Here is a 26,301-nt window from a genome sequence, read left to right on the forward strand (position 1 = left end):
GCTGGGAAGAGAACAGTGACAACTGCTTAGCAGAAGAGAATAATGGGCTGGTTTGTCATCTGCGGCGTTTAAAGAGGCTGAGCCCTGGATGTGAATGGAAAGCGATTTCTGATGCAATAACGGTCCTTCAGGGACCTGGGTCAAAGTGACTCATTTAGCCCCTTGTGTACAAACTTTGCTCCCTAAGACATAAAAAGTAGACTGACAAGATTCTCTCTAACACACACCAGTTCTGGTACAAGGAGAGCTCCCAGCCAGATCAGGGAAGTTGTTACTACAATAACAGCGGCAGCACTGAGCATAAGGATGAGCAAGGTCCAGATGCCTACTCTCTGATCCCAAGCAACTCTGACAAACTCACAACCAGGTGTCATCTCTACTCTGTCTTCTCTCTGATCCTATTCAAAGGAAACTATACTCAAATAACAAACTGTGTCCAATTTAAAATTGTTAGTTTGTGTTTGCACAGGTGAACCTGTTACTAATTTGGATTTTTAAAAAGGTGTGTGCATTCATATTATTTTTCAAAATATAACCCACGCACAGAGTTAAAATAACAGGTATGGTATGGACTGAAAGGAATCCCCCACAAATTCACATGCTGAAATCTTAACACCCAGGACCTCAGAAAGTGACTGTATTTTGAGAAAAGGTTAAAGAGAGGACGATGGTTAAATGAGGTCATGGGCCCTAATCCAGTATGACTATCTGTCAGATATACACATACGGAATGCCACGTGAAGACACAGGGAGAAGATGGCTGTCTCATAACCAAGGCGAGGGGCCTCGGGACAAACAACGTGGCTGACAACTTGATCTGGGGACTTATAGCCTCTTAAGCTGTGAGAAAGCAAAATTCTTTTGTTTAAGCCACCCAGTCCCTGGTACTTTGCTATGGCAGCCCTAGCAAACTAACACAGATGGAGTTCCATGATTTTTAATTTCTCTTTTTTAATTGCATAACTAATGGCTTTAAAAAAAATCACAAAATACATTAAGTCAGGGATTTTTGGCACTGCCTTAAAAGTCTTGAGATTACCAACGCAGGGAACAGACGGTATCACTAATGTCATTTTGTCGATGGGCAGATGGGTGTCACAACAAGTACAAGTATTGGCTGGTAATGCATGGAAGGGAAGACGCATGCCCAGGAGAGTGAAAGAGTTTTAGAGAAGACACCTGTAGTTCATTTGATCTTCAAGGTCTTCGGGTTAATATTCCTACTGAACATGTTGGGGTTTTCTGTTTGCTCAGCTTCTCCTTCAGAACCACCTTGTCTCCTCTCTCCAAGCAATTCAAATAGGATGGATCCCGTCTCTCCCGATCAGGTTCAAGGATGTGATCTTGGCCCTTCCAATCGGCTCACAGCCAGGACTTCCATCACATCTGTTGGGAAAAGATGCTCTCCTTTGTGATGCTGAGATGGATAGGATGTAAGCCTGGGGTTCCTGAGGACCATCCCTGCCATCCCATGGGGACATTCTGCCTGAGAAGAGAGCAGAGTTAAGAGACAGAGCAAGGACTTCATGATGAAGGTTGAGGACCTGGATCCAGCACTACCTGAAGGTGCCTTTTAGAATCTAGTTACTGAAGCAGATAAAGTCCATTTCTCTTTCTTTAACATCAGTGTGAATAGGGTTTCTATCACTTGTGCCTGAAACAGTCCTTGCTGAGTCACTAGGCACTCTGGTATACAAGATCACATATCTAGTTACATACTTAAAAAGTTTCATCAAAATTTAAAGTATGATTGCATTTTACTGAAATTCTGTACAATTTGAAGGATGCTTAATCAGGATGAGATGGTTAGCATCACTGACTCAATGGGCACAAATCTGAACAAACTTCAGGAGATAGTAAAGGACAGGGGAGTCTGGAGTGCTGCAGTCCATGGGGTCACAAAGAGTCAGACACGACTGAGTCACTGAACAACAACAACAACATAATCAGGAGTACAGTGAAGGAGCCTTGAAGACACTGTGCACTGTGCTTAGTCACTCAGTCTTGTCTGACTATTTGCAACCTCATGGACTACAGCCCGCCAGGCTCCTCTATCCATGGGGATTCTCCAGGCAAGAATACTGGAGTGGGTTGCCATGCCCACCTCCAGGGAATCTTTCCAATCCAGGTATCGAACTCAGGTCTCTCGCATTGCAGGCAGATTCTCTACCATCTGAGCCACCAGGGAAACCCAAGAATACTGGAGTGGGTAGCTTATCCCTTCTCCAGGGGATCTTCCTGACCCAGCAATCAAACCCCAGGGTCTTGCATTCTAGGCAATATTCTTTACCAGCTGAGCTACCTGGGAAGACATTGATGTTGCTAAAATTCTATGGGGAAAAAAAAACCAAAACACATACAGTAGTGTATAAGGGTCTGTGGCAGAAAACAACTTTAGAACTGTCCCCTCTGAACTGCAGTATCTTAGGAAGAAGTATACTACAGTGATCTTCAAGCTTTTTTTGAATTCTGAGATTTGAAAACCTCGCCTATTTTTAGGCTACTGTCTAATGTTTTCATTATAAACTGAGTACCTTCTAAGAACAGAATTTTGAGCATATGGTAAACACAAACATTTTAAAATAAAACTTTCACATCATATTTTTAAATGGAATCTAAATCTGATACCTATCATTCATTTTTAAAGATTTAAAAGCAAGTTATTTTTTAAGATCTGAAATTTTTATAGCATTCCTTAGTATACGAAAGGGACCCAAATGCCTTGTTTTTAGCACCAAGTTTAAACAGGTAAAAAAAGGAGGAAGAGGCAGCCTTGCAGAAGTGCCTTGCTTATTTAGAAGTTTCCCACACACCAATTCAAACAGTTCCTTTGTTCAGTGCCCCTTAAGGATTTTGTACTCAGAGCAATGTACGTCAGTAAGATTAGTGCTGGACAAGAGATGTGGCTTTATAAAATGGAGACAAAGGACTATGAAAGGGGAGGTGGAAGTGGTGGTGTCAGTCCAATCAATTTCAAGAAAGCGTCCACATACGAGGTCAAAATTCTGGATGTTGACTCCCCTTTAAAACTACCCGCACCTGTCATACTCCATGAAAGGCTTCATGTATCCCCAGGGGTCTGTATAATCCAGTGTCAAGATACCTGGGCTAGTGGATCATGGACCAGTGATTACAAGGAAACAATTCTAGAGCCAGAACTGAGTTCCCATCTCTGGCTTTATCACATGGACAAATAGCCTCTGGGCACCTCAGTTTCCTATCTGTAACATGAACCTGTATGGCTCGGAGGGTTATAAGTTCCCATGCATGTCAAGCACGTCTCAGAAGTGCATAAGAAGCATCTGATAAATGGGAGCTATCATGGTGATCACCTGTTACCATGTTACTGTTATTTTAAATACCGCTCATGACAACTTACTTAAGAGTGCCTTCCTATACTCTTTATTGGCTCTCAGCCACTTTACCTGTTGGAGCCCAAATCCCCAGTGAGAGTCAGCAGCAAGATGGACCAAAAGCTCCTGAAAAAAATGGCCTCGAGTGATTCCTGGGTAAGTGTGTGCCTTCACCTTCCAATTTCTGCAGATTTTCTGAGACCTCCGGACAGGGCTGAACAGAGAAAGTCAGTGGCCCCTCTCCTCATCCCTGGGTACTGTGTTTTCCTATTTCACTAAGCACAGCTACCAGAAGGGGGAGAGATGGGGGAGACACAACGGAGAGACTCTAAATAAAAACAACAATTACAACAGCTAATGTGTATAGAGTGCTTTCTGTGTACCAGTTCCTGTCCTGAGCATTACACACGCATTAACAGATTTACTGAGCTCAAAAATGCCATTTCAACAGGCGTTATGGATAAATCCGAGCAGAAGGAAAAGGAAATTGGCACAAAGAACAAGACAGAGAGAGCACCCCCGGGTATGCGTTAAATCAGACCGCTGCCGGAAAAGCAGCAGGACTTCCCGAACCACGTAACCAGAGCCCACGCCGCATGCAGGTTCGTAAACTGTGGTGCCTGGATCACACGACCCGTCTGATAAGCCCAGGGTTCATCCATCACTCCTCCGTAATTTGCTGAGCAAACCTATTCAGGCAGCACCAATGCCTGGCTTACAAGGGCAGTGTAATAAAAACCCAAATGGACCTCACAAATACTAGAGGCAATAATAAATATTCCAACATAAACACGTGCTTAAAGAGTGAAGAGTCTTTGGGCGCTGGGCTTCTGCACAAATTCAGCCAACCCTCCCCAGCCACTCCCCTTCACTGTCTGATAATTTCTCAGTCAATTACAATTGCAATTCTGCAACTGGTTCTCTAGGAATGTGGAATGGTATTAAGCCTAGTAAACGGAAAATGCGATCCAAGCCTCCGTGAGCATCGAGGGACTGACACTGTGGCCAGAAAAAAGGAAACACTTGAGGGTAAGGCCTTCAATCAAACACTTGAAGAAAAGGTGTGTTTTGGATTGCCTGACGATAACTCCATCAGGGCTTAAAAAGCCTAAGAGGAGAGGAATGAGGAGGCTGAAGATCTGAGAAAATGGAAAAAGCAGAAAAATGTAGCAGGGAAATAGCAGGAAAAGCAGTAAGTAGAAGAGGGATGGGGATGAGAGTGGTGGCAACACAGTCGTGGAGATTACAGAGACCAAAGGCCTTCCAGCCCGCCCGTCCCCTTGGTTACTGGTATAAAGGCTGGTGTGAAGACATGTCTAACCTGGAGAAATGGTAAGGCACCACCACCCCCTTCCCCTCCACCTCCACCACATTCCTTCAAGGCATCAAGGGACCCCAGGGATGACCCACCACCATCTGGTCACTGGCAAGGGAGTATACCTTCTTTAGGTTTGAGAATCCCCTTGCAGGATAGCAGAATACTCCAGGTTCAGCTAGAAAGTATTCCATTATGCCTGGACAGCAAATTCAATGAAATCCAAAATCACCACCACCACCATCCACCACTCATTGGGTATAAAACATGGTCCAGGCACATGGTACAACCAGAGCTGTGAGAAGCTGTCTATACTGAAGGGCTCCTACACTCGGGCGGGCCAGCCAGCTGGAGGCACAGGGAACATAGTGCAGAAAGCACAGCAGGAGAAGCCGTGCAAAGACAGATGCAATTCAGTGCCCAGTATCAAGAAAAGCTTGAAGGAAAGACTGCCTGAGCTGGGTTTGAAGGAAAAATAGAAGTACCCCAAGCAGATAAAGAGGGAAAGAGCTTATCAGGCAGAAGGAGAGGGAGATGCCCAGTTGGGTAGGTTTGAGGGCAAATAAGACATTGAGGGCTTCGCAGGTGGCACTAAGGGTTAAGAACCCATCTGCCAATGCAGGAGACATAAAGAGATGCAGGTTTGATTCCTGAGTCAGGAAGATCCCCTGGAGAAGGACATGGCAAGCCACTCTAGTATTCATGCCTAGAGAATCCCATGGACAGTGGAGCCTGGCGGGCTACAGCCCATAGGGTCACAGAGTCGGACAAGACTGAAGCAACTAACACACACACACACACACCAAACAGTAAGGAAGAAAAATAATAAGCTAGGGACTGGGGGGGGGTGGTGGTGGGGGTAGATGAGACTGCAGAGAAAGGCAGGGGCCAGTTCACAGCAAGCTTTGTGCTTCCTGATAAGAAAGTTGGATGTTTTCCAGTGGCTGAGAGTGAGTCAGTGAGGATAAATACATAGGACATTCTAGAAAAGCCCTCATTCTTTTTAAAGATTCAAAATAAAGACTCTCTATAAGGAACTGGACTATCCTATTTGAAAAATTCTGTTAACCATAATGGCCAATTGCACAATTCTGAAAAGTGTGTACTGTGATCTCTCACAGCAGGGCCCTCCTCAGGCAGACACACCACCAGTCACACGGAGCACGACCCAGCTTCACTTTCAAGGTGGATGTGGAGCCCAGATGTCAGAGTTCCAATTATTTCACACTCATCCCTCCAGAGCTGCTTTAGGAACCGCTCACAAGGAAAAGAAAATTTTCCAAGACTAGGAAAAGGGTTATTCTATCATCAAGAGCTCATTTGAACAAGCCCCCAATAAGACAGGGTCCAAGGGTTCATTTTTACCCCAAACCCATCCTCATGCCCAGCCTAGACAAGGGAGAAAATACCACTAAGAACTGCTGCTACTGCCACAAACAGACTTCATTCCAATGAGACTACTTTCCATTGGGCAGTGAAAATCATCTCGGACTTCAGTGAGTGGGACCTGGGGAAAATTCTGACGCATCCCTCTGTTTCCATCCACCTGGACTGGTTCTAACCAGTGGCCTTTAGAACTTCATATCCGATAGTACAAAAGCCTACTCGGTGACCTCCCAGCTGCCATCTCTCCCCACTCCAGTCTGGCCTCAATATTGCCACTAGGTTCAGCTTCCTAAAACAGAGCTTTGCGTACATACACCATTTTCCCGATCAAAAGCCTTCCAAAAGCCCATAGCCTCCGTCTAGCTTGCCAATTTCATCTCCAGTTCCTCACTAATGGAAACCCAAGCTGACTGACTTCACAACCCCAAAATGTCTATGTGTGCACTCATCAGCCTAAGCCGGCCCCTCTACCTCCGTTTAATCCTTCCATTCAAATTTTAATTATCCTGTGTCCAAGGACCCAAGTCAAATCCTACCTCAGTTGAGTTGAAACAGCTAAAGTAAACTCCCACTTCTGATTTCCCATCAACTTTCGGCTCCAATAATCCACTGCGTTTCACTGCACTGCCACACTGTTGCTGCTGCTGCTCTGAACCATTCATTTGAATCTTCTGTTGTTAACTTCTCACACATTTTTTTCCCCCAATCACTCCAACTATGTTGCCTGAGGGCAAGGACAGAAGGCTTTCAATGTAATTTAATAAATGTTTCTTGAAGGATTCCTAAGTGCTAGGAGAGGAGCGGGAGGAGTATAAGCCAGTCTCAGTGCTTCAAGGCATGACGCAGAAGGAAGAAAATAAGAAAAGCAGACAGATATTGACAATGCCAAGGAGAAGAGGACAAGCACATTTTGGGGTGTTTTAGGGGACGCCCCCTCTCACTCTGTCCTTCCAGCTCCTAGTCACTAAGACCCAGATCGAAACTCTCTCCTTCTCTGACTCCCTCCAGCAAAATGCTACCCAAGACCCCACGCCCACTGCCCTCCATCCATGCCTTCATCCCATCGACCTCCCTCACCAAGACAAGGCTACTAGAGGATGCAAGGCCTGATCTCATTTCCTAACGTCAAACAGAGACCTCACAAAGCAGGAGTTTCCTGAATGGTGGCTGATGAATGAACACGGGCTAAGTAGATGTTGACTGATGACCTCAAGGAGACAGAAAGTGTAGAGGGCCTGTGGGCAGGAAGGAGAAATTCTGATTAGAAGCCAGGTCAGTACAGAGACAGCAGACAGAGGAGTTGGGACAGCTGTGAGTTGGATCCTGGCTCCATGCTCTGTGACTGTGTGATCTGGGCAAACCTCAGCTTCCACAACCGGAAAATGGGACAGTAAGACCACTTACCTCATAGGGTGATCGTTAAGGATGAAGTGACATAAAATGAACAAATGGAAGAGTGGCTGGCACAAAAGCAGCACACAAGAAACGTGGGCGTGGAAAAAACTGGAGCTGAGTGTGCTGGAGGAAAGGGCAGAGGGCAGACACCCAGAAGGTAGGGGATATGAAGAGGGAGAGCCTCAGGTTGCACGAGATGGTCAGGAAGCCAGGGTCCTCTCCTGCCTCCCCTCTGGACCATTCTCTTGACCTCCCCAGCCTTAGTTTCCCGACCGTGAAATGAAGGTCAAGTGGGCTCAAGGGTCAGCTGCAGCCCCAGCGGTGTCTCAACATCGCAGCTCAGATGTCCACCAAGAAGGAATCCGTGAGTACTTATAAGGTACTGCCAAGCCTGGGCAGGAAGGAATTATGCCAACAGAGAAGGGGGAGAAGATGCCAAGATGGCAAAGAAAGTCCTTCCTACTGGATGTCGAGCACCTGAGTCCCCCCTCTGTTTACTCAGGTCCATTTCATCCTCCAAATACGGGAGCCCTGGCCACATCCACATCTAAGTCCCTCCACATTCATCAACAGAAAGGTCATCATCCACCATCCATCCAAAGGTGTGCTGTATTTAAGACGCTTTTCAAGGCAACCTGACATGCACATGTGAATCAGCATCAGAGCCTGTCCACTCCTCCCAGGCCAGAGAAGTCACAGTCCTTAGAAACCCAGAGGAAAGGAGACACACGCTGCATTCCAGGATCCTATTTCTCCTGCCTTTTTACAAAGTCATCAATGTCTGAACCACAACAATGAACCCCTAAGAGAATTCATTTCGCTGATCTGAAATGTCCCTCACATTTTTAAGATAACAGCATTCGGCAGAGACCTCAAGAAGCCCATGTCTGTGAATCCACCAGTATCCACTCAGCTGTCTCTCCCCATCACCCGACTCTGAAGCTGGAAACACAACTCAGCCAGCAAATCACGCTGTGTGGACACAACTGTTTATTCACTGCAGACCCACTAAGTGACAGGCGCTATGCTTGTAGGCGAGAGAAGCCCCACCCTGTGAATCACTCAGCCTGCGCCTGTTTTGGCTCCTCAAGCAGCCACGAAATACCATTCCCTTCCCGGAGGAGAGCTGGCATCAGTCAAGGAGGCTGGTACACAAATAGTGTTGGCAGATTAAAGATCTATGCAACTGTTCTGGAAACAAAAGCAGGAGGGGATGGTTCCCAGTTAGCCACAAAAATGTTAACCTCAATAATAACAAACATGTGTCTAATGCATCAAGGCAGTCCCTAACCACAGAGTAACACTAAAGAGTCCATGATTGGCTACTGAATTAAAAAAAAAAAAAAAAGAAGAGTAAGAATGAAATCCCCCTAAATTCTCAGGCTACCATTTAGCATGAGAAAGATCAGCGAAAGTCCTTTCTTTCCAACTGGCCTGGGGATGTCAAAATAAAGGGCTCTGTTAAGGGCAGGCTCCATCCAGTAGCCCAGGTTCCATCTCCATCTGCATTTGCTGCCCATCCAAAGCATGGCCCCATAATGTGACACGAGAAGCTAAAATTATGGGTGAGACTGCACATCCCATTCTCACCCCAGCCTGTGATTATCTACCACTCCAGGTTGCCCAAAATTACCTCTGGAGCCTTAAACGCCTTCCATTTTCTTTCATTCCTAGAACCAATTCTTTTTTGGAAACTTTCACAAGAGATAAAGGAAAAAAAAAAAAACCAAAACCCAAAAGCCCTAGATATTTCAGGGCAGGGAAAAAGGAGCCAGCAAGTGAGCACGATTTCGATTTTTTTGTAAATGTCTCATGCATATCGCCTCAACTGTATACTTTGGTGGAACAAAATTAATTCCATGTCTCTCCAACTAGGAAAACTCAGAAGCCTGGAAACTCGAACTCAATTTACTTTTTAAACCACTTCTGTTCCTGGTATGTCCTAAGACATAGAACATGAGGGTGGTTGAGGAACTCATGCAGATGGATAGTTAGGAAGTTATGACTGAAATCGCCAGGAGGAATGGTGGTTAAACTGACAAACTGGCCCCAGTAGGTAAGCAAGCAAAGTAACACTATGCAGTCAGTGGTTACAAAGTTTATGCAACTACTTCTTTTCCGTAACACAGTTCAATATTAGGCTCCTTGGCAGGAGAAGCTGGTATTATTTGTTAGAATACTGAAGTAGGTGTTTTGTTTTGAGTTAACTATAATCACCAAAGGTTATACCTGTACAATACTGAGAAGTAGGGAACAAAATACAATTATTGGAGGACACTTGCTCTACAATATTGTGTTGGCCTCTGCCACACATCAACACGAATCAGCCACAGGTATACGTATATCCCCTCCCTCCTGAACCCCCCTCCCCATCCCCCACCCCATTCCACCCCTCTAGGTTGTTATAGATATGAGTTGAGCTCCCTGCGCTGTGCTTAGGCACTCAGTAATGTCAAACTCTTTGCAACCCCATGGACTGTCACGGGTCAGGCTTCTCTGAACATGGGGATTTTTCAGGCAAGAATAGTGGAGTGGGATGACATGCCCTCCTCCAGGGTATCTTCCCAACCCAGGAATTGAACCCAGGCCTCCCACACTGCAGGTGGCTTCTTTACCATCTGAGCCACCAGGGAAGCCCTGAGCTCCCTGTGTTATACAGCAAATTCCCATTTGCTATCTATTTTACATATGGTAATGTATATGTTACCATGCTATTCTCTCAATTCGTCCCATTCTCTTCTTCCCCCACTGTGCCCACAAGTCTGTTCTCTATGTCTGCATCTCCATTACTGCCCTGCAAGTGGGTTCATCAGCGCCATCTTTCTAGATTCCATATGCATGCATTAATATACAATATTTGTCTTTCTGTTTTACTTTACTTGTATAATAGGCTCTAGGTTCATGTATCTCATTAGGACTGACTTGAATATGTTTTTTATAGCTGAGTAATATTTCATTGTAAATGTGTACCACAATTTCTGTACCCATTCATCTGCTGATGGACATCTAGGTTGCTTCCATGTCCTAGCTATTGTAAAAAGTGCTACAATGAACACTGAGATACATGTATCTCTTTCAACTATGGTTTTCTCAAGGTATATGCCCAGTAGTGGGATTGCTGGGGGTTATGATAGTTCTATTCCTTGAAAAGTTTATATTTGAAAAATCCTTGGTTTTCCTATAATAGGCAAGGCTCTCAAAATTGTCCATCATGATTGTGTTACTCAAATAACTTGAAATACAATAAAGGAACTATTACAAAAAGCTTTGCTATGAATCATTTTTGTAAAATAAAAATACTTTTGTACCCTAATTACTTCCTTTGAATTATTTGCTTCTAAAAATCAGATTTATAAGCCAAATTCTCCTAAAACAGGGCATTCCTATGCTTAGCTACAATTACAAAATAAACAGTTAAAGATTGAAAAAAAATTCTCCCAATTCTCCTAAAATAGGCCACTTAGCTTCAATATTGAAATAATAATGCCACAAACCTTATATTTACAATTGCACTTATTTCTAATCTCCTCTTTCCAATAAGCACAGCCCTTTCTACCCAGGAGAGCATCAGAGCCAGAGTGGTGAGGAAACTTCTTTCTAGCAACACAAATTTGAAGGCTTAAAGTTAAGTTGGTTTGCAATTTTCCTGACTTCTACTTCGACACAATTGCTTTTCTGCATCTGTTTTTCTTCCCAAAATTCCTCCCTTCACACTCACCCCACATCTCCCCTACAAGGTAATCTCCCAGGCGAAATGAGAAGGTTCCCCTTTCCCTGTTAGAGTCCAGGCTTTGCAAAATGCCACAGGGTCAACTCAGCTTTTATCTACTTAATTTGGAAACAATTACAATTTTCAGCATCGCTTTTATCACAAAGTGCATCATCATCATGTAGTTCTCAAAGAATAGATAATACTTCCAAACCCACTGGTTTCCATAATACAGAACATAGCAAGCAAGCCCAGATGCATATCAATGGCCTAACATATCAGAGAAATTCTATTGCAATCTACAATTCTATGGAATCTAAAATCAACACAGCAAAGGTTTTGTGGTTCTTTTCTTCATCACCGGATGCTTGCAGTGGTTTGATAATTCAAGGTAGAGTACACCTTTGAACTGGTCAGGTCTCTTCCCATTTTAGAGCTAGAAAACTAGAAAACCTAAGTACTCTGGGCTTTGCCACTAACTTAGACAAACCCTTCCTCTGGCCTCTGCATTCCTAGTTACAAGACAAAAAACTCAATGAAGTATGGAGACAGCACCCGAAGCCACCCGGAGATGTCAATACACAGTCTAAGGTCACACAGTAAGTCAGCATCAGTTCAGTTCAGTCACTCAGTCGTGTCTGACTCTTTGCAACCCCATGGACTGCAGCACACCAGGCTTCCCTGGTCCACAACCAGCTCCCAGAGCTTGCTCAAATTCAAGTCCATCGAGTCAGTGATACCATCCAACCATCTTATCCTTTGTCGACCCCCTCTCCTCCTGCCGTCAATCTTTCCCAGCATCAGGATCTTTTCCAATGAGTCAGTTCTTCACATCACGTGACCAAAGTACTGAAGTTTCAACTTCAGCATCAGTCCTTCCAATGAATATTCAGGACTGATCTCCTTTAGGATGGACTGGTTGGATCTCCTTGCAGTCCAAGGGACTCTCAAGAGTCCTCTCCAACACCACAGTTTAGAAGCATCAATTCTTCAGCGCTCAGCTTTGTTTATAGTCTAACTCTCACATCTATACATGACCACTGGAAAAACCATAGCTTTGACTAGACAGACCTTTGTCAGCAAAGCAATGTCTCTGCTTTTTGATACGCTGTCTAGGTTGGGCACAGCCTTTCTTCCAAGGAGCAAGCATCCTTTAATTTCAGACTGCTGTCACCATCTGCAGTGATTTTAGAGCCCATGAAAATAAAGTCTCTCACTGTTTCCATTGTTTTCCCATCTATTTGCCAGGAAGTGCAAATCAGCATAAGTTGAAGCAAGATGTGAACCCAGATCTCCAGATTTTACCTAAACTCTGCTGCCTCCCAGTCAACTCAATTGAACTCAGGGAAGGATGACAGAGACAACATATACACAGAGAGAGAGAGAGAGACATCTACTTTCACTTTCATCCTGACTACTGTTTTGGGAAAACTAAATATATTTGACCCTGGGGATCACTACTGCAACTGTGGTTTTCCATTCTCTCTAATATCCTCTGGCCAGTGTGTATGTGTGTGCCAAGTCGCTTCAGTCACGTCCAACTCTTTGCAACCCCATGGACTGTAGCTGACCAGGCTCCTTTGTCCATGGGATTCTCCAGGCAAGAATCCAGGAGTGGGTTGCCATGTCCTTCTCCAGGGGATCTTCCCAACCCAGGGATCAAACCCACATTTCTTACATCTCCTGCATTGGCAGGAGGGTTCTTGACCACTAGTGCCATCAAGGAAGACGGATGCCTCTGTTCCTCACTTCAAGTTTTCATCCCACAAAACAGTCATGGGCACACACACGCCCATCCTCAATACTACAAAACTCTTCCTTTTCCAACAGCAAAGAAAGTTGAGGCCACAACTGAGACAATCCAAACACAAGACCCTTTTTGAGGGTTAAATGCAGCCATAACTCTACCCAGAAGCAAATCTGACAAAATGGAATTTGCTCTCATAGGGAAGAATTTTCCCCCTCACTGTATCATTTGTCAAGTAACACTGTCATTTCTCCCACTGCTGCATAATCACCTAATGAAAGGCGCAGATGTAATTCATGTACACAGGAGGACAGACTTATGGTTGATAAGGGACCTTTTCTTTATTTGTATTGCTAATAGTTTATTTAAAAAAAAAAACAACAAACAGGCAAAATGCTACATGTAGGATAAAGAACAAAAAAAGAAAATGTCCTTTTCTGCTTTTAATAACAATGTGGGATAATCAACTGGTACTCTTGGACCTTATCCAGCAATCATTCTTGCCACAGCTTGAATACACAGAGCATGAAACTAGGAATCCTGTTAAATTATTTCCCTGCTAAGTAACACCAAGCTTTCCTCTTCCAGAACATCCTATCTTCCAGCCACACTACTGACTGTTCTCCATTCACACTACATATTTTAAGGTTTCCATGCTGTTCTTTCTGCCTGGCATTCCCTCCCATTCTACTATCTTGGCAAACTCAAGCTCATTCTTCAAACAAACCTGTACTCTAGAATACCTCATTGTAGTGGTTCAATGTCTGCCTGCCCCCAGAAGACTATAAACTAATCATGGGCCCTCAGGAGCCTCCACACAGAGCATGGCATCTGTCACATGACAGATGTTCCGTTATCATCTGCTAAGTTAAAAGAAGAAAAGCCTCCTGGAATACACTCAAGAAGATCCCCTGGGGAAAGGAATGGCTACCCACTCCAGTATTCTTGCCTGGAGAATTCCATGGATAGAGGAGCCTGGCAGGCTACAGCCCATGGGGTTGCAAGGAGTTGGACACAACTTAGTGACTTTCACTTCCGAGCCTTAGCTTTACTGGCTGCTGCCTCCTGCTCGCCAAATGTCAGTAGGGTCAGGAAGGAACAGAGGACCTGAGTGCCTCTCACTGTCAAATGCTCTGGAGCAGAGGTTCAAAGCCTCATCAACACTAGCAGATCTTGTGAGGTGGCTGAATCACCAAGGGTGTCAAGGGCTGGGGGTGAGGGGGTGACCTGGAGTTCTTAGTCCCCTAAGTCTTACATCCATGACCCTGTGTGCACCCACTCTGAGAATCCCTGGCTGCAAACACACCTTCACCTTATTCTTGGACCCTAAAGGAGGCCCAAATCATGCGTCAATTTCTTACTCAACCTCTGCCACGTGGCTTCCTTGAAAGTCACAAGACTTAATTCATATTTTAAGATTACAGGACACACCTTCCCCAAGACCAGTTTTCTATTTTCCTGTTCTAATCTCTTACCCTCTGGCTATACTGTGCTTAGGAGAATCAATCTACAAAGCCTTTGATAGCAGAAATAGTTTTATGCTGACCATTTCCCCTAGGTCCCATCAGTAGCTCTCCTCAAACTACTTAAATATGCACTATACATATGGGTAAAGGATCACAAATACAGCCTACTAGACTCCAAAATTCTGGGAAATGTAATGACTCCAGCAGCTTCACAGACCCAAAGGCTGAGTCTGATTCTTGATGCTGTGCTGGGTCTTTAAGACTCCAGTAACTCCTAAATCTTGGCAACATCTGCCTCTCTTTGTGCCAGTATTCCAAGCTGGGCAGTCTCTTCTTGGACTCTTTCTCCAACCTTTCCTGTCTGCCCATCTCTGGAGTCAGTTTTGATAAGACTTGGCCACGGTGGGTAAGCCTGGGCCAGGCAGCTTTGTTCTTCAGCTGAAATAGAATTATCTTCCATTTTTGCTGCATAACACCTAGACACTAATGATTTAATACTGTTAAAAGTGCACAGAGAGCACCTGAGATGAGCGCACAGCCACACTGCCAATAGTTGTTACATCTGTATAAATACAGGCATGTACTTTTAAGGGAATGGCAGTGAGAAACTTTAAGCTTAATGGAGTCAATTTAGGCACCAACTAGAATGGAGGTGGCATGTTTTTATGAAGACAGCAGGAGATGTACAGCTCAAAAAACCAAAAGGGGGTGTTAAGATTACAAACCCCCAGGGAAATGAGACCATCATCTAATGCCCAAGGAGAGAGTTTGCAGGAGGTTCTGTCTCCCCAAAACTTATAGCCCTCATGTACTTAGATTATCACCGAGTCTTTTCAGAGTCTCACACAGTACTTTGTAGATCACCTGTCATTGCCCAAATGACACTTTAGATGTAAGCAGGCCTACTGCTTAAGCATTCAGAATCCACTCATTAGTGCAAGCATGTACTGGGTACCAAAAACTTGGATTCCTGAGCTTTCAAGATAAACCACAGCCTTTTGTAACACAGGTCCTGGTGTTTTCTTCATCGGTGATGGAATAGAAAACTAGTCCCCCCTAGTGTCCTGCCACTGTACAAAGCGGAAGGATGGAGGCACTCCTGCATCAACTTTCAAGCAGGACTCAGGATCCCAGAACCACAGGAAACCTTCGCTTCCTTCCCAAGAGGTGGAAGCACTCCTGGGACCTGCAATGATATGGAAAAACCTTGCATTTCATTATGGAGGCCCTTTTAAGTTATGTTTTAAAAAGGCAAAGGAATCTGCATTATCCCACGCCAAAAAGTTAACCCCCAACCCAGCACACTTCATTCAGTGTTAGCCATACTTGCTAGCAACATCCACTTATCCCAGAGCGATACCGTGTTTTCTTTTAAAACCTCTCTATCCCACTAGGGAGATTTATTTCCTTTCCCTACCATTCTCAAAAACCCACTAAGAGCTAAACCTTGACGATTTTGCCTCTCTGTTCCATTTAGTCTTCTTCCCGGGATGGAATTAATAGGGCCAGGCTCGATAAATGTGTGTTCTCCGCAAGCAATTTTCACTAAAGTGTAAAGTACTCTTGAAAAATAAAGGTACACTAAAAGACGTGTGAAACCTTCAAGCCAGTTTTGTTTTTTTTTTAGTCCTCAGCAAGGACTCTCCATGCCCGTGAGTAATTCATTCATGTCACCCATTTGTGAGGGATGAGAGAAGAAACCTCCACGTGTTCCTTTCCCAATTTAGAATCTTCCTTTATCTTAAGTCTATCAAAGCTGACTCCTGAGGTAGGAAGGAGGCAAGAGAGGTGAGGAGGAAAATTAACCTGAAGTGACTGCCGGCAGGGAGTGAATAAGCACTTTGGGTTTTCACCTGTGTAGAAGAGGGCTGGCACTTGCTTTTAGGGAAGACGAATGCCCACCTGGTGCCCCTTCCCCAGTCCCACTCCCACCCAGGAAGGAAGCTGGCACCAGAGCCCACTCTGGGGGCACTTACATAAGACCCTGGAAAACTTCCTGTGACATTCAAGCAGAGTGTAAGCTGCTATCCTGCTCCCTCGGGGGTTCATTTTAATGACTGAGTGACAAAATTCACAGATTCAGAAATGGGCAAAAACCTGCTCAACTGAGGTACATCAGCTCAGGGACAAAAAAAAAAAAAAAAAAAAAAAATCCATCCCCATTAACAGGGTCACCCGGGGGGACATATTCAGGGCAGGAGAGACAATCTGCTCCCTCGTAGGTGACCCATTTAAAATCAGATCGTTCCAAGGAAAGCTCAAGGGTTCAGTAAATTTCAAACAGGCAAGGGTAGGCTTGCGGGGACTGAGGTTCCTTAAGAGGAAAATTTCAAAGAAGGTGCTAAGGCAGTAAGCAAAACAAGAATGCACAAACTTTGGAGTCATTCCACCCTTCAGAAACAATGACTTTCACAAGACTGGATCGCTACCTAGAGACTACCCCTCACAAGCAGGTTTGTCTAATAGGGGTGATACTAATGGGGTTTCCTGCCTCCAGCTACCACTGTCACCGAAATCGCACTGTCCAATCGAGGGACTCGCAATCTGTGGCTCTCACCCCAAATTGGCCTCGACTCTGCAACATGGAGCAAAGAAAGTTCTTCACAGCATCACGCCTGGAAAGGCTGGTGGGGATCGCCCAAAGGGACAGCTTCAAATACAGCAGGTTCCCCTAAAGCACAGATGCTCACAGCTAACAAGCAGCATGGGAAAGGGTGAGTGGATAACACCTCCTGGTGTTAACGGGAAATTCCTCCTTGCTTCCAGTTAGCAGCCCGAGAGCCTAGGAGGAGGGCAGGCCCGGGGACGAGTCCAGCAGGACTCCAGAAACTCGGCGACTTCTCACTCCAGCCTCTCCAGGGCTCTGGGCCCAGGCGGCAGAGGGTGTTCCCTCACTCCCTCCCTCTTCCCCGGCATCCTGAGTACAGGGAGTACCAGCCACAGGTCGGGAGAACTTGTCCGGCGCCGCTCACCAGGGAGCCCCGCGCTGGCTCTCTCGCACTCCCGGGGTTCCTACCTTGGCCGTGACTGCCGCTGGGCAGAGGGAGACCGCGGAAGAGCCGGGTGGCGCGGCGGCGCCGCCGCCTACAAGGCGCAGGGGTTCCGGGTCGGGGTCCCAGCAGGCGCTGCCCGAGTCCGAGCGTCGGTGCCAAGCGCAGACTTCGGGGCAGCCCCCGCCTCGGAAGGCGGCGGGGAGGGTCCGGGCCGCTCGAGCTGAGCACCGTTTCTTCTTCCTCTCCCTTGGGCACTGCTGCCTGGAGCTGCTCCCTGCCCCCCGGACTCTTCCGAGCCGGGGGCGCCCCGCATGGGATGGGGCCTGGGTCTGCCTCGGACTGGGGTCCGGGGAGGTGGCGCTGGGGAGAGACGCGGGGCGGCCGCCGGGGCCGGCTCCACCTCCCGCGCTCCCCGGAGCCGCTTCGCCCCTTCAGGGCAGGGCCTGCCCGCTCCCAGCCCGGCAACCGCGCCCCCAGCTTCGGGCGCCCGGGCTCCCGCGCGGCGGCGGAGCGGCGGCAGTCCGGCCGGGCCGGGCACCGAGAGCGCAGCGGCTAGGGGGCTGCAACCGGCCGCGGCGCCCCCTCCCCCCGGGCCTGCGCCGCCCGCCCGCGGCTCCGCGGTAAGGAGACGCTGGAGAGGGCCTCGCCCCGGCCTGGGGCGCGGGGCCGGGGGCGCGGGGCCGGGGGAGGCGCCCCGGGAAGGTCACCGGAGCGGAGGCGGGGCGCAGAGCAGTGGGTGCGGGGAGCCAAGGCGGGCGGCCCCGCTGCCTCCGGGAGCGCTCGCCGGCCTCGGCCGCCGCCGCCGCCTCCGAAACGCGCCGGCTTCCCCGAGCGCCCGGCACTCGGAGCTGGGCGGTCGCTGCAGCCGCCGCAGGCAGCCGGGCGCCGCTGGCCGGAGCCGGCGCGCGATCCCCGCCTCGCGCGCCGGACCAGGCGGGGGCCGCCGCGCGGGGCCCTGCGGGGGTGCGGACGGGCGAGCGTTGGGGTCCGGGGTCCGGGCTGGCCCCGCCGCCGCGTGCCCAGGGCGCCGGGCTCGCTCAGCAGCTGCAGTGACTGTGTGTCTGTGTCATGTCTGTGCAGCTGGGGGGGACCGCGAGCCCCGGCCGGGCTCCGAGCGGGGGCGGGGCCAGTGCCCGCCTCGGCGCCCGCCTCCACCCCGTGACGGCGGGACCGGCCAATTGCAGGCGCCTCAGCCTCACGGACCTAGCGGCCGCCCCCCGCCTAGGCTCCGCCCCCGGGCGAGGCTCCTCCTTTCTACTTCTTCTGCTCTCTCGCACGCAGGCGGAAGCAACACCCGGAGCCGGGATTCTGGCCCGGGCCGAGATGAAAGGGTGCAAGCTGGGAGCTCCCCGCCCTTCTCCCTCCCCAGCCGGGCCGCTCCCGGCCGCCTCGGGCTTGGCGAGCCTCGCGGAAAGAGGGGGAAGGGAAGCGGGACGGGTCCGCAGCTGCTGCCGTAGACACTCTTGTTGCAAGCTCGCAAGGCCGTGCAGCCTGTCCACGCCTGCTTGTACAAAGCAGCCGTCGTGGAAAGTAGGAAGTTTCCCCGCCTCCACTTTTACTCGGGTCGCCGCTCCTCTCGAAGGTGGGCAGGATATGGGACAGGCTGAGGCTGCGAGAAGCCACGTTGAAGGGCTTTGACAGCATCATTTGGAGCTACGTATTCAAGAATCCGGTCCAAGGCTCCGTATTCTTTCGGGGAAACTGCATTTCTTTGCGCCCCCCCCCCACCCCCCACGCTACACACACACCCCCATGCAAGCACAACACGCCCCCTCCCTGTTCTGATTTCATTCTTGCTCTTTCCCTCTCGGCATAAGAATCCCAAGCGCAGGATCCCATTGAATGGACTTCCAGCCTCCCAATCCTAAAGACCAGCGTGGGTCGCCGAGACTTCTCTATAGGAAGGAAAGGGTGAAATCGGTTGGGCCGGGGGTTGGGGGGAGGGGGGCGGTGAGGGTGGCTGGAACGTGGAGGCCCGAAGAGAAAACCCAGAGACGGAGAAAGCAGAGAGACAGGGAGAAGGATGGACAACTCTGGGAGCCCGGAGCTCCGGCGCGCGATCCAGCTCCTGGGTTTTTCCTCAGCTCGGTCCCAGAGCTTCTGGGGTCCCCTTCCCCCCAGGGTCCCCACCTCTCCCCAGCCGGGTGGGCAGCCGGGTCTCCGCCTCGCCTCCGCGCGGGGCTCTCAGCCTGGGTTTCAGAGGAGGCAGCGGAAAGCCCACCCTAGTTCTTGGAAGAGGCAAGGAAAGGAGGCAAAAAGAGAAAGTACAAGGGTGGGGAAGGGAGTGGGTACGTAAGGAAAGGACGCCGAGCTCGGGGTGCTGCGCTAACCACATTCCCCAGAGGTCAGGCTGGGGACCCAAGGGCTCCGGACGTTTGTCCCTCGCTCCGCTCGGGAGCTGACTCCTGCCTCAATAACCGAGTCATCGCCAGGACCCTTCCCCCCACCCGCTCCCTTCTTTCCAGCCTCTTTTAGCAACGACTCCCCAACCCACCCACCCCAACTTACACCGCGAGCAACACCACCACCCGCTCTTGTCCAGCTTCGGAGCGCAGTTTACCTAATCTCTGTGGCACACCGAGCCGAGGAGAAAGCGAAAAGAAGGTAGTGGTTCCACAGCAGCGGCCCCGGCGAAGGAGTAAAAAACGTTTGCATTGGAGCTTTGGGATAAGTTAACTATGAAGCTGGGGTCCTGCTGTCTTATCTCGGCGGGGACGAGTCTGACCCTGCACATTTGCAGGGATAGGAGATCTCTGGTTTTGATGCCATTACTGTGTCGGAGAATATTAAATGATTAAATACTATCTAATATCCTTAGAGGCCATTTAGGTGTCAAAGTTGAATGCCAACCCTTTTAGCTCGAAAGCTGCTCCTCTCTTCCTGTGACGTGCAGCTCTGTTCTAGAACTCGCTGAAAACAAGGGGATCATTTTTATTTTTTGCGGCCGACTGTCCTTGCTTCCTCCTACTCCCCGCTAGTCCAACCCTCGCCTCAGATCCGGGTAAAGTTATGGCAAGAATTTGGGCTTTCTTTTTATTCATGGCTTTGCTTCAATTCATTAGTGGTGTAAAATACATTATTATATTAGCATATGAATAAGAGTAATGTGACTGACAAAGGAGAGACCTGAAATTTACAAGCAAAGGGGAAAACAATAGAATAACATCAGAAACTAAAAGATAAGCATGTGGGAAATAAACATCTCCATTATGATTACCCCAATGTAGTGTATTCTTGAGATTTGATTTTAGAAAGAAAAATATGACCATGGTAGGGAAGGGAATAATAGTCACCTTGATCAGTAAGGTACATTCATTATTCAGGGGTTTCACAAAAATTACTTGCATCAGTCAGTAAGCACCTTAAACATGTAAAAGCTTTCCTCTGTCAGTTCAGTTTTGCAGTGTTTTAAAGTCAGTGGAATATCTAATACTGTAAATGATAGGAATGTTGCCAGACTGAATTATTCCACAAACTGAACCCTTCTGTTAGTTAATATCACGTCAAACCCCACATTTGAAGAATTTCTTCCCCCACCAGTGGGAGATTTTATCTATACCTGTATCTATATCTTTATCTCCAAAAGTAGGATGTACTTGCCTATGAATTATAGCCCTTTGACACAAACCAGATATAAATGTCTTCAAAGGATTTCAGCTATGATATAGTATGAGGAATGCAGAACAGAATAGGTAAGGTGATATATCTGTTATTTCTAAGGAATCTACACTGCTTTTGTTAAGAGCTGAGAACTGAAAAAAATATTGAGCCCTCTAAACCGACTGTTATCTATTTATCTCCATACTGTTATTGCACCTGTCATAGGAGAGATTCAAAAAGGTCTCTTCAAAAAAAAAAAAAAAAAATCAGGGTCAAGGAGATCTAATCATAAGAAACCTATTTCAAAACAGCCACTAGGGGGCCCTAAAAGCATCTCAAAGAGGAAGGAGAAAAACCTGCTCTCACCTCTGTTTTTCCAGGTCTTATTTTCTGGGTACTAATGAAACTGGAATCTAAAAACAAGTTAGGAGCATGGTGCAAAGTTTGGAGGAAAGTTGAGCGTTACGTCTTAAAAGACCAGAGTCTCATTTTGACTGACGAGTGAAGAATATTTGCCCCACTCGGCTTGCCTCCAAAAAATACAACAGTAAAAGGAATATTGGATTCATTGAGATGAAAGTGGCCAGTCTTACCCACTTTAAGTCGACTCAGTTATTTTTACTATTCCAAATAGAACCTTCCTTCTAAGATTGTAGGGCTGTTTTCTGAATGCTTTGAATGTTCAAGTGATAGGTAGCAAGATGAATGAATCCTCACAGTAATAAATCACAGGGGTGACATGAAAAAACTTTAAGCAACCTGTACAGCAGAACATCCACCAGCCAACTTATGGAAAGCCAGCTAGCCACAGGGGCACTAGCAATAACCAAAGTCCTAGAAGTGAGGCTTGAGATAGAAGGTCCCCAGGCTGAGCAGCTGAAAACTGCCCCCTGTGGGCAGACACTCCAAGATAAAGGTGATGACAGGAGTGAGGAAGAGCTGCGTCCTGCTTGAATAAAAGATAAAGAAACCATGTATTTCTCATTCTCCAGGTCAAGGAGACTTCCTTGACTATTCATGCGCAGAAAGTCTCCTTAGGGGTCAAAAGGGAGAGGTGCCACCCCATAAGGGATTGTCAACCTTCCCATAGGCCTCTGTGTTGGAATCCTTCTTGATTAAAAGATGTGCATGCATGCCAAGGAGGCACCTAGGACAAGTCAGATGTGAAAGCAATGAGATGATTGGCCAAAGGGAAACACAGGCCCAGAAGAAGTGCTCTATGTAAGTAATGGTCACCTCTCTGGGGCACTCCTCCCCATTAGGGACGAAACCCACACCCTTTTCTCTCCAGGTGTGCATCTCTGCCTTGCTTCTGTCTTCAATAAACTGTTTCTTTGTGCCCTCTCCAACTTGTTAGGCTATATCTCTAATAATAAACTTTTTACTTGTTTTTACAGTTTTTGCCTCCTTGAAACATTTTTACTTTCAAATGGAACAAAAGCCAGGGAAACTTTGCCTCTAGCCTCTAACCCTTCCTGGTCTAGTGGCTAGGATTTCTGATTTTTTCACCAGGCTACCCAAGTTCATTGCCTGGGCAGGGAACTAAGATCTCACTCCAAGCCATTGCTGCTGCTAAGTCGCTTCAGTCGTGTCCGACTCTGTGCGACCCCATAGACGGCAGCCCACCAGGCTCCCCCGTCCCTGGGATTCTCCAGGCAAGAACACTGGAGTGGGTTGCTATTTCTTTCTCCAATGCATGAAAGTGAAAAGTGAAAGTGAAGTCGCTCTGTCGTGCCCGACTCTTAGCAACCCCATGGACTGCAGCCTTCCAGGCTCCTCCGTCCATGGGATTCTCCAGGCAAGAGTACTGGAGTGGGATGCCATTGCCTTCTCCGTCCAAGCCATTGCTCACTGCTATCTCCTTGAGATCAGAAGAACCCAGAAGGCCAGGTGTTAAATCTTTAGTGGATTTAATGGTAAAATTTTAGAGGTAGGAGGAAGGTGGAGATTCCTTGGGGGGAAAACAGTGGCTGCTGGGGTGGTGAGGCAGGGTATAGCAGGAATCGTGTGTGTGTGGCGGGGGAGCTTACCTCTGGAAACACTTAACAGCCAATGTGGAAATATTTTAATATTTTAACAAATAATGTTTTATTTTTCAAAACAACTGAATATCAGCCTGACCATACATAAAGTTGCCCCAAATTTTTCCTAGACTTTAATATCTAGCAATCACATTTTCAGGGCTTCCAAATCCTTAGCTGTCACATAATGTATTTCCCACATCTTCCCAGTAAATAAGATTAAGATGTCTTTTATGAGGATCAAGAATCAAACAGCACTCAGATTGCACATATATGGAGAAGCCTGATTATTCTTTAATTAACCAGTACTGTATAAATAATCTGCTGATACAACAGATGTCCTTTCCAGATACGTTTAAGGTGTAAATTTAAGCACCGTTTGTGACACTCTTCTGTCACTGAAGCCAGTATTCAAAAGACATTCCTGAGCCAAACAAAATGCCTCCATCAGGGATAAGCAGGGAACAAGCTACTTGCTAGCTGAAGAATTAAAGACCATTGCAAAAGCCACCAAATTAACACTAATGGAAGTGTGATTTGAACATAATTTCACAAAAAGCAAAGCAAGTCTAGAACTGAAACATGAGACAGGGAATGGGCATGAAGTCTTTCTTAGTGGAATGAAAAATAGTTTGCTTTTCCATCATCATGTTCATTAAGCAGGTAAGGTACAGGTATTCTCAAAATAGCATTATTAACATCCAGAAAACTTGCCACTGAAAGCCTCAGAGCCAGCTAATGAGAACAAATTTGGTTCTAGATGGAGAATCCTATTGTCTTTAGGAGAGAAAGTTTATTCATTTACTGACTGTGAAAATCCATTAGAGGAAAACCTTGCCAGGTATATAGCACCCTGATCACCTTATGACAAAATGCTCAACTGGGAACTCAAAGCCCCTCTGAAGACAGGAAGGAAACATCAGTGCTAAAGAGATGAATTTAAAGTACAAGAGTAACAGATGGTCCTTTACTTAGGTACTAATTCATTATCCTTGAATTGTTTTAAGATGGAACGGAAAACACCCCACACTATTACTGTGGGTCATTACAAATGTGCACTTGAAATAAGAGAATAAAAGAATAAATTTCGTGGAAAATCTTAATATGCTCCTTTATCCACTGAGTTTAGATTAAATCTAGAGGCAGTTATAAACAAGACCTTCCTCAGTATTAAAGTGTTTCCTGAGTTTTAGACTCTAGGGAGGTTCTGACTGAATCTCCTTTCTGGCCTTAATGATAGGTTTTTTGAGATAAATAACTAACTTTTTAAAAGAAGGAATTTTTTTTAATTTTTGGAAGGGAGAAGTATAGGAAATTTTATTATTGCTTGTAATACAGATGATGACAAAGTGAAATAAAATACCAGATATTTTTGTACAATTTGCATCTTAATAAAATGCACTTGGGTTTAAAAAAAAAAAATAAGGCACAGAGTGTGTTTTTCTCCTGAGATCATGGCCCCCATAAAGATAAGGGGACCTCAAGCTAATGGATCACAAGACCCTCAAAAGAAGCAAAAAATCAAACGTTGGTAAAGAAATTGAAGTTCTGAAATAAAAGATGATGGCACATGCCTTTGGGGACTTTTAAGCAGAAAAACCTCTGTTTAAAAAGCTGTCATAGTTGTGTGGGTATATTTTATCAGGTCTTGCTTTTTTTCCCTCTCTCTGTCTAAAGGACTCATAGATCAGGACATCTCAAACCTCGACGTGTGTACAGATCACTAGGGAATTTTGTTAAAAGGTTAACACTGATTCAGCAGGCCTAGAGTAGGGCCCAGCATTCTGCTTTGGCATCTAGTTCCTGTCCACGGACCAAACTTTAAGTAGAAAGACTGTAGAGGACTTTTGTTTGTAGTCAACCACATCCTATGTCCCCTTTCTTATCCCAAGGGTATTATGTTAGCAGTGCTCCCCACAAAGTAAACACTGAGACAAGGGTTTAGGGGCAAGAAACTTATTTGGAAGCTTCAATGAGAATGAGGAAATGAAATAGGAAAGGGAGGAAGACCAATAAGGGGTGAATCAATAAACTGTCAATGGTGCTCTTCTGGTAAGGACCCCCTAAGAGATTGTGTAGAATGTTGCTGTTGTTGTTTAGTCGCTAAGTTGTGTCTGACTCTTTTTGACCTCGTGTAGCACACCAGCACCCCATGGACAGAGGGATTTCCCAGGCAAGAATACTGGGGTGGGTTACTGTTTCCTTCTCCAGGGGATCTTCCCTACGCAGGGATGGAACCCATGTCTCCTGCTTGGCTGGAAGATTCTTTACCCCTGAGGCACCTGAGAAGCCCCTGTATACAACGCCATTGTATACCTGACATTTTTTTTTTTAATTTTAAAAATTAAAAAAAAAATTAAATAAATAAAAGAAAAAAAGAAAAAAAACTTACCTGTGATGAAAATGTTATATGTTTGCCCTGTCCAATATGGCAGCCACTAGCCATCTGTGAGTACTATGCACTTGAATTGAGACTAGTGTGACTTAGACACTAAATCTTTTATTTTAATATTCATCAGTTTGCATTTAAATAGCCACATGAGGTTACTGCCTACTGTGTTGGACAGAATAGGTATAGAAAATAACTTGGAATTGTCCCATTAAGGACCAAGAAATCTAGAGGGGTATTTACCCTCCAAATCTCTTCCTTCTTGAGGGTTATTCCTGGAAATTGGTCAGTTCCTAGTAGTTCTACCATGCTCCCCTGGTCAGAGCATACCCACAGCAGAGAGTCACAGGTGCCTAAGTAGGAAACCTTTAGTGTATATGGAAATTGTCCATCACAGATGGAGGTGATCCCCAAGGAGATGGGTCTAGGAGAGATGAGCAAGGTACTAACAGCCTTTGCTAAAAGAATCCAGATTTTTGTCTGCACCTGACCTGACCTCTCCTTCATTCCAGGAGTAGACCCTGAATAGCATAAGCTCTTCCATGCATTCCATACTCCTGATGACCATCTTGGTGCAAAGCCTAGTAGATTATCTAGGCTGGCTCAATCAAGGTGACTCTTGGGACTTTGGGATGCTGGACTACTGAAAAGATTCTGTCACCTCTGGACCACGTGATCCACAGATACAAAATTGCAGTGATTTTGCTGCCACAAAGGATGTGACTGACATGGAGAACAGCAGAGCACTCAGAGACAGAAAACCCAGTTTGTATCGGTTAGGATTGCTTTGAGCTGCCAGTGACAGAATACCCAGCTCGCAGGACCTTAAGTCAGAGAAGGCAACGGCAACCCACTCCAGTACGCTTGCCTGGAAAATCCCATGGAAGGAGGAGCCTGGTAGGCTACAGTCCATGGGGTCGTGAAGAG

The 26,301-nt window shown here is 46.6% G+C and overlaps 1 protein-coding gene across 1 annotated transcript in view; it reads right to left on the bottom strand.

The window, feature by feature from the left end:
• LARGE1 (LARGE xylosyl- and glucuronyltransferase 1) overlaps positions 1-17,796 on the bottom strand; it is a 613,949-nt gene extending 596,153 nt beyond the window's left edge. Inside the window, exon 1 of the mRNA XM_061417244.1 lies at positions 17,388-17,796. The gene's annotated coding sequence lies outside the window, so the exon portion shown is untranslated. The remainder of the gene's footprint in view (positions 1-17,387) is intronic.
• Between the last annotated feature and the right edge of the window lie 8,505 nt (positions 17,797-26,301).

Source organism: Bos javanicus, chromosome 5 (assembly GCF_032452875.1).
Source record: "Bos javanicus breed banteng chromosome 5, ARS-OSU_banteng_1.0, whole genome shotgun sequence".
Classification (NCBI taxonomy): Eukaryota; Metazoa; Chordata; class Mammalia; order Artiodactyla; family Bovidae; genus Bos; species Bos javanicus.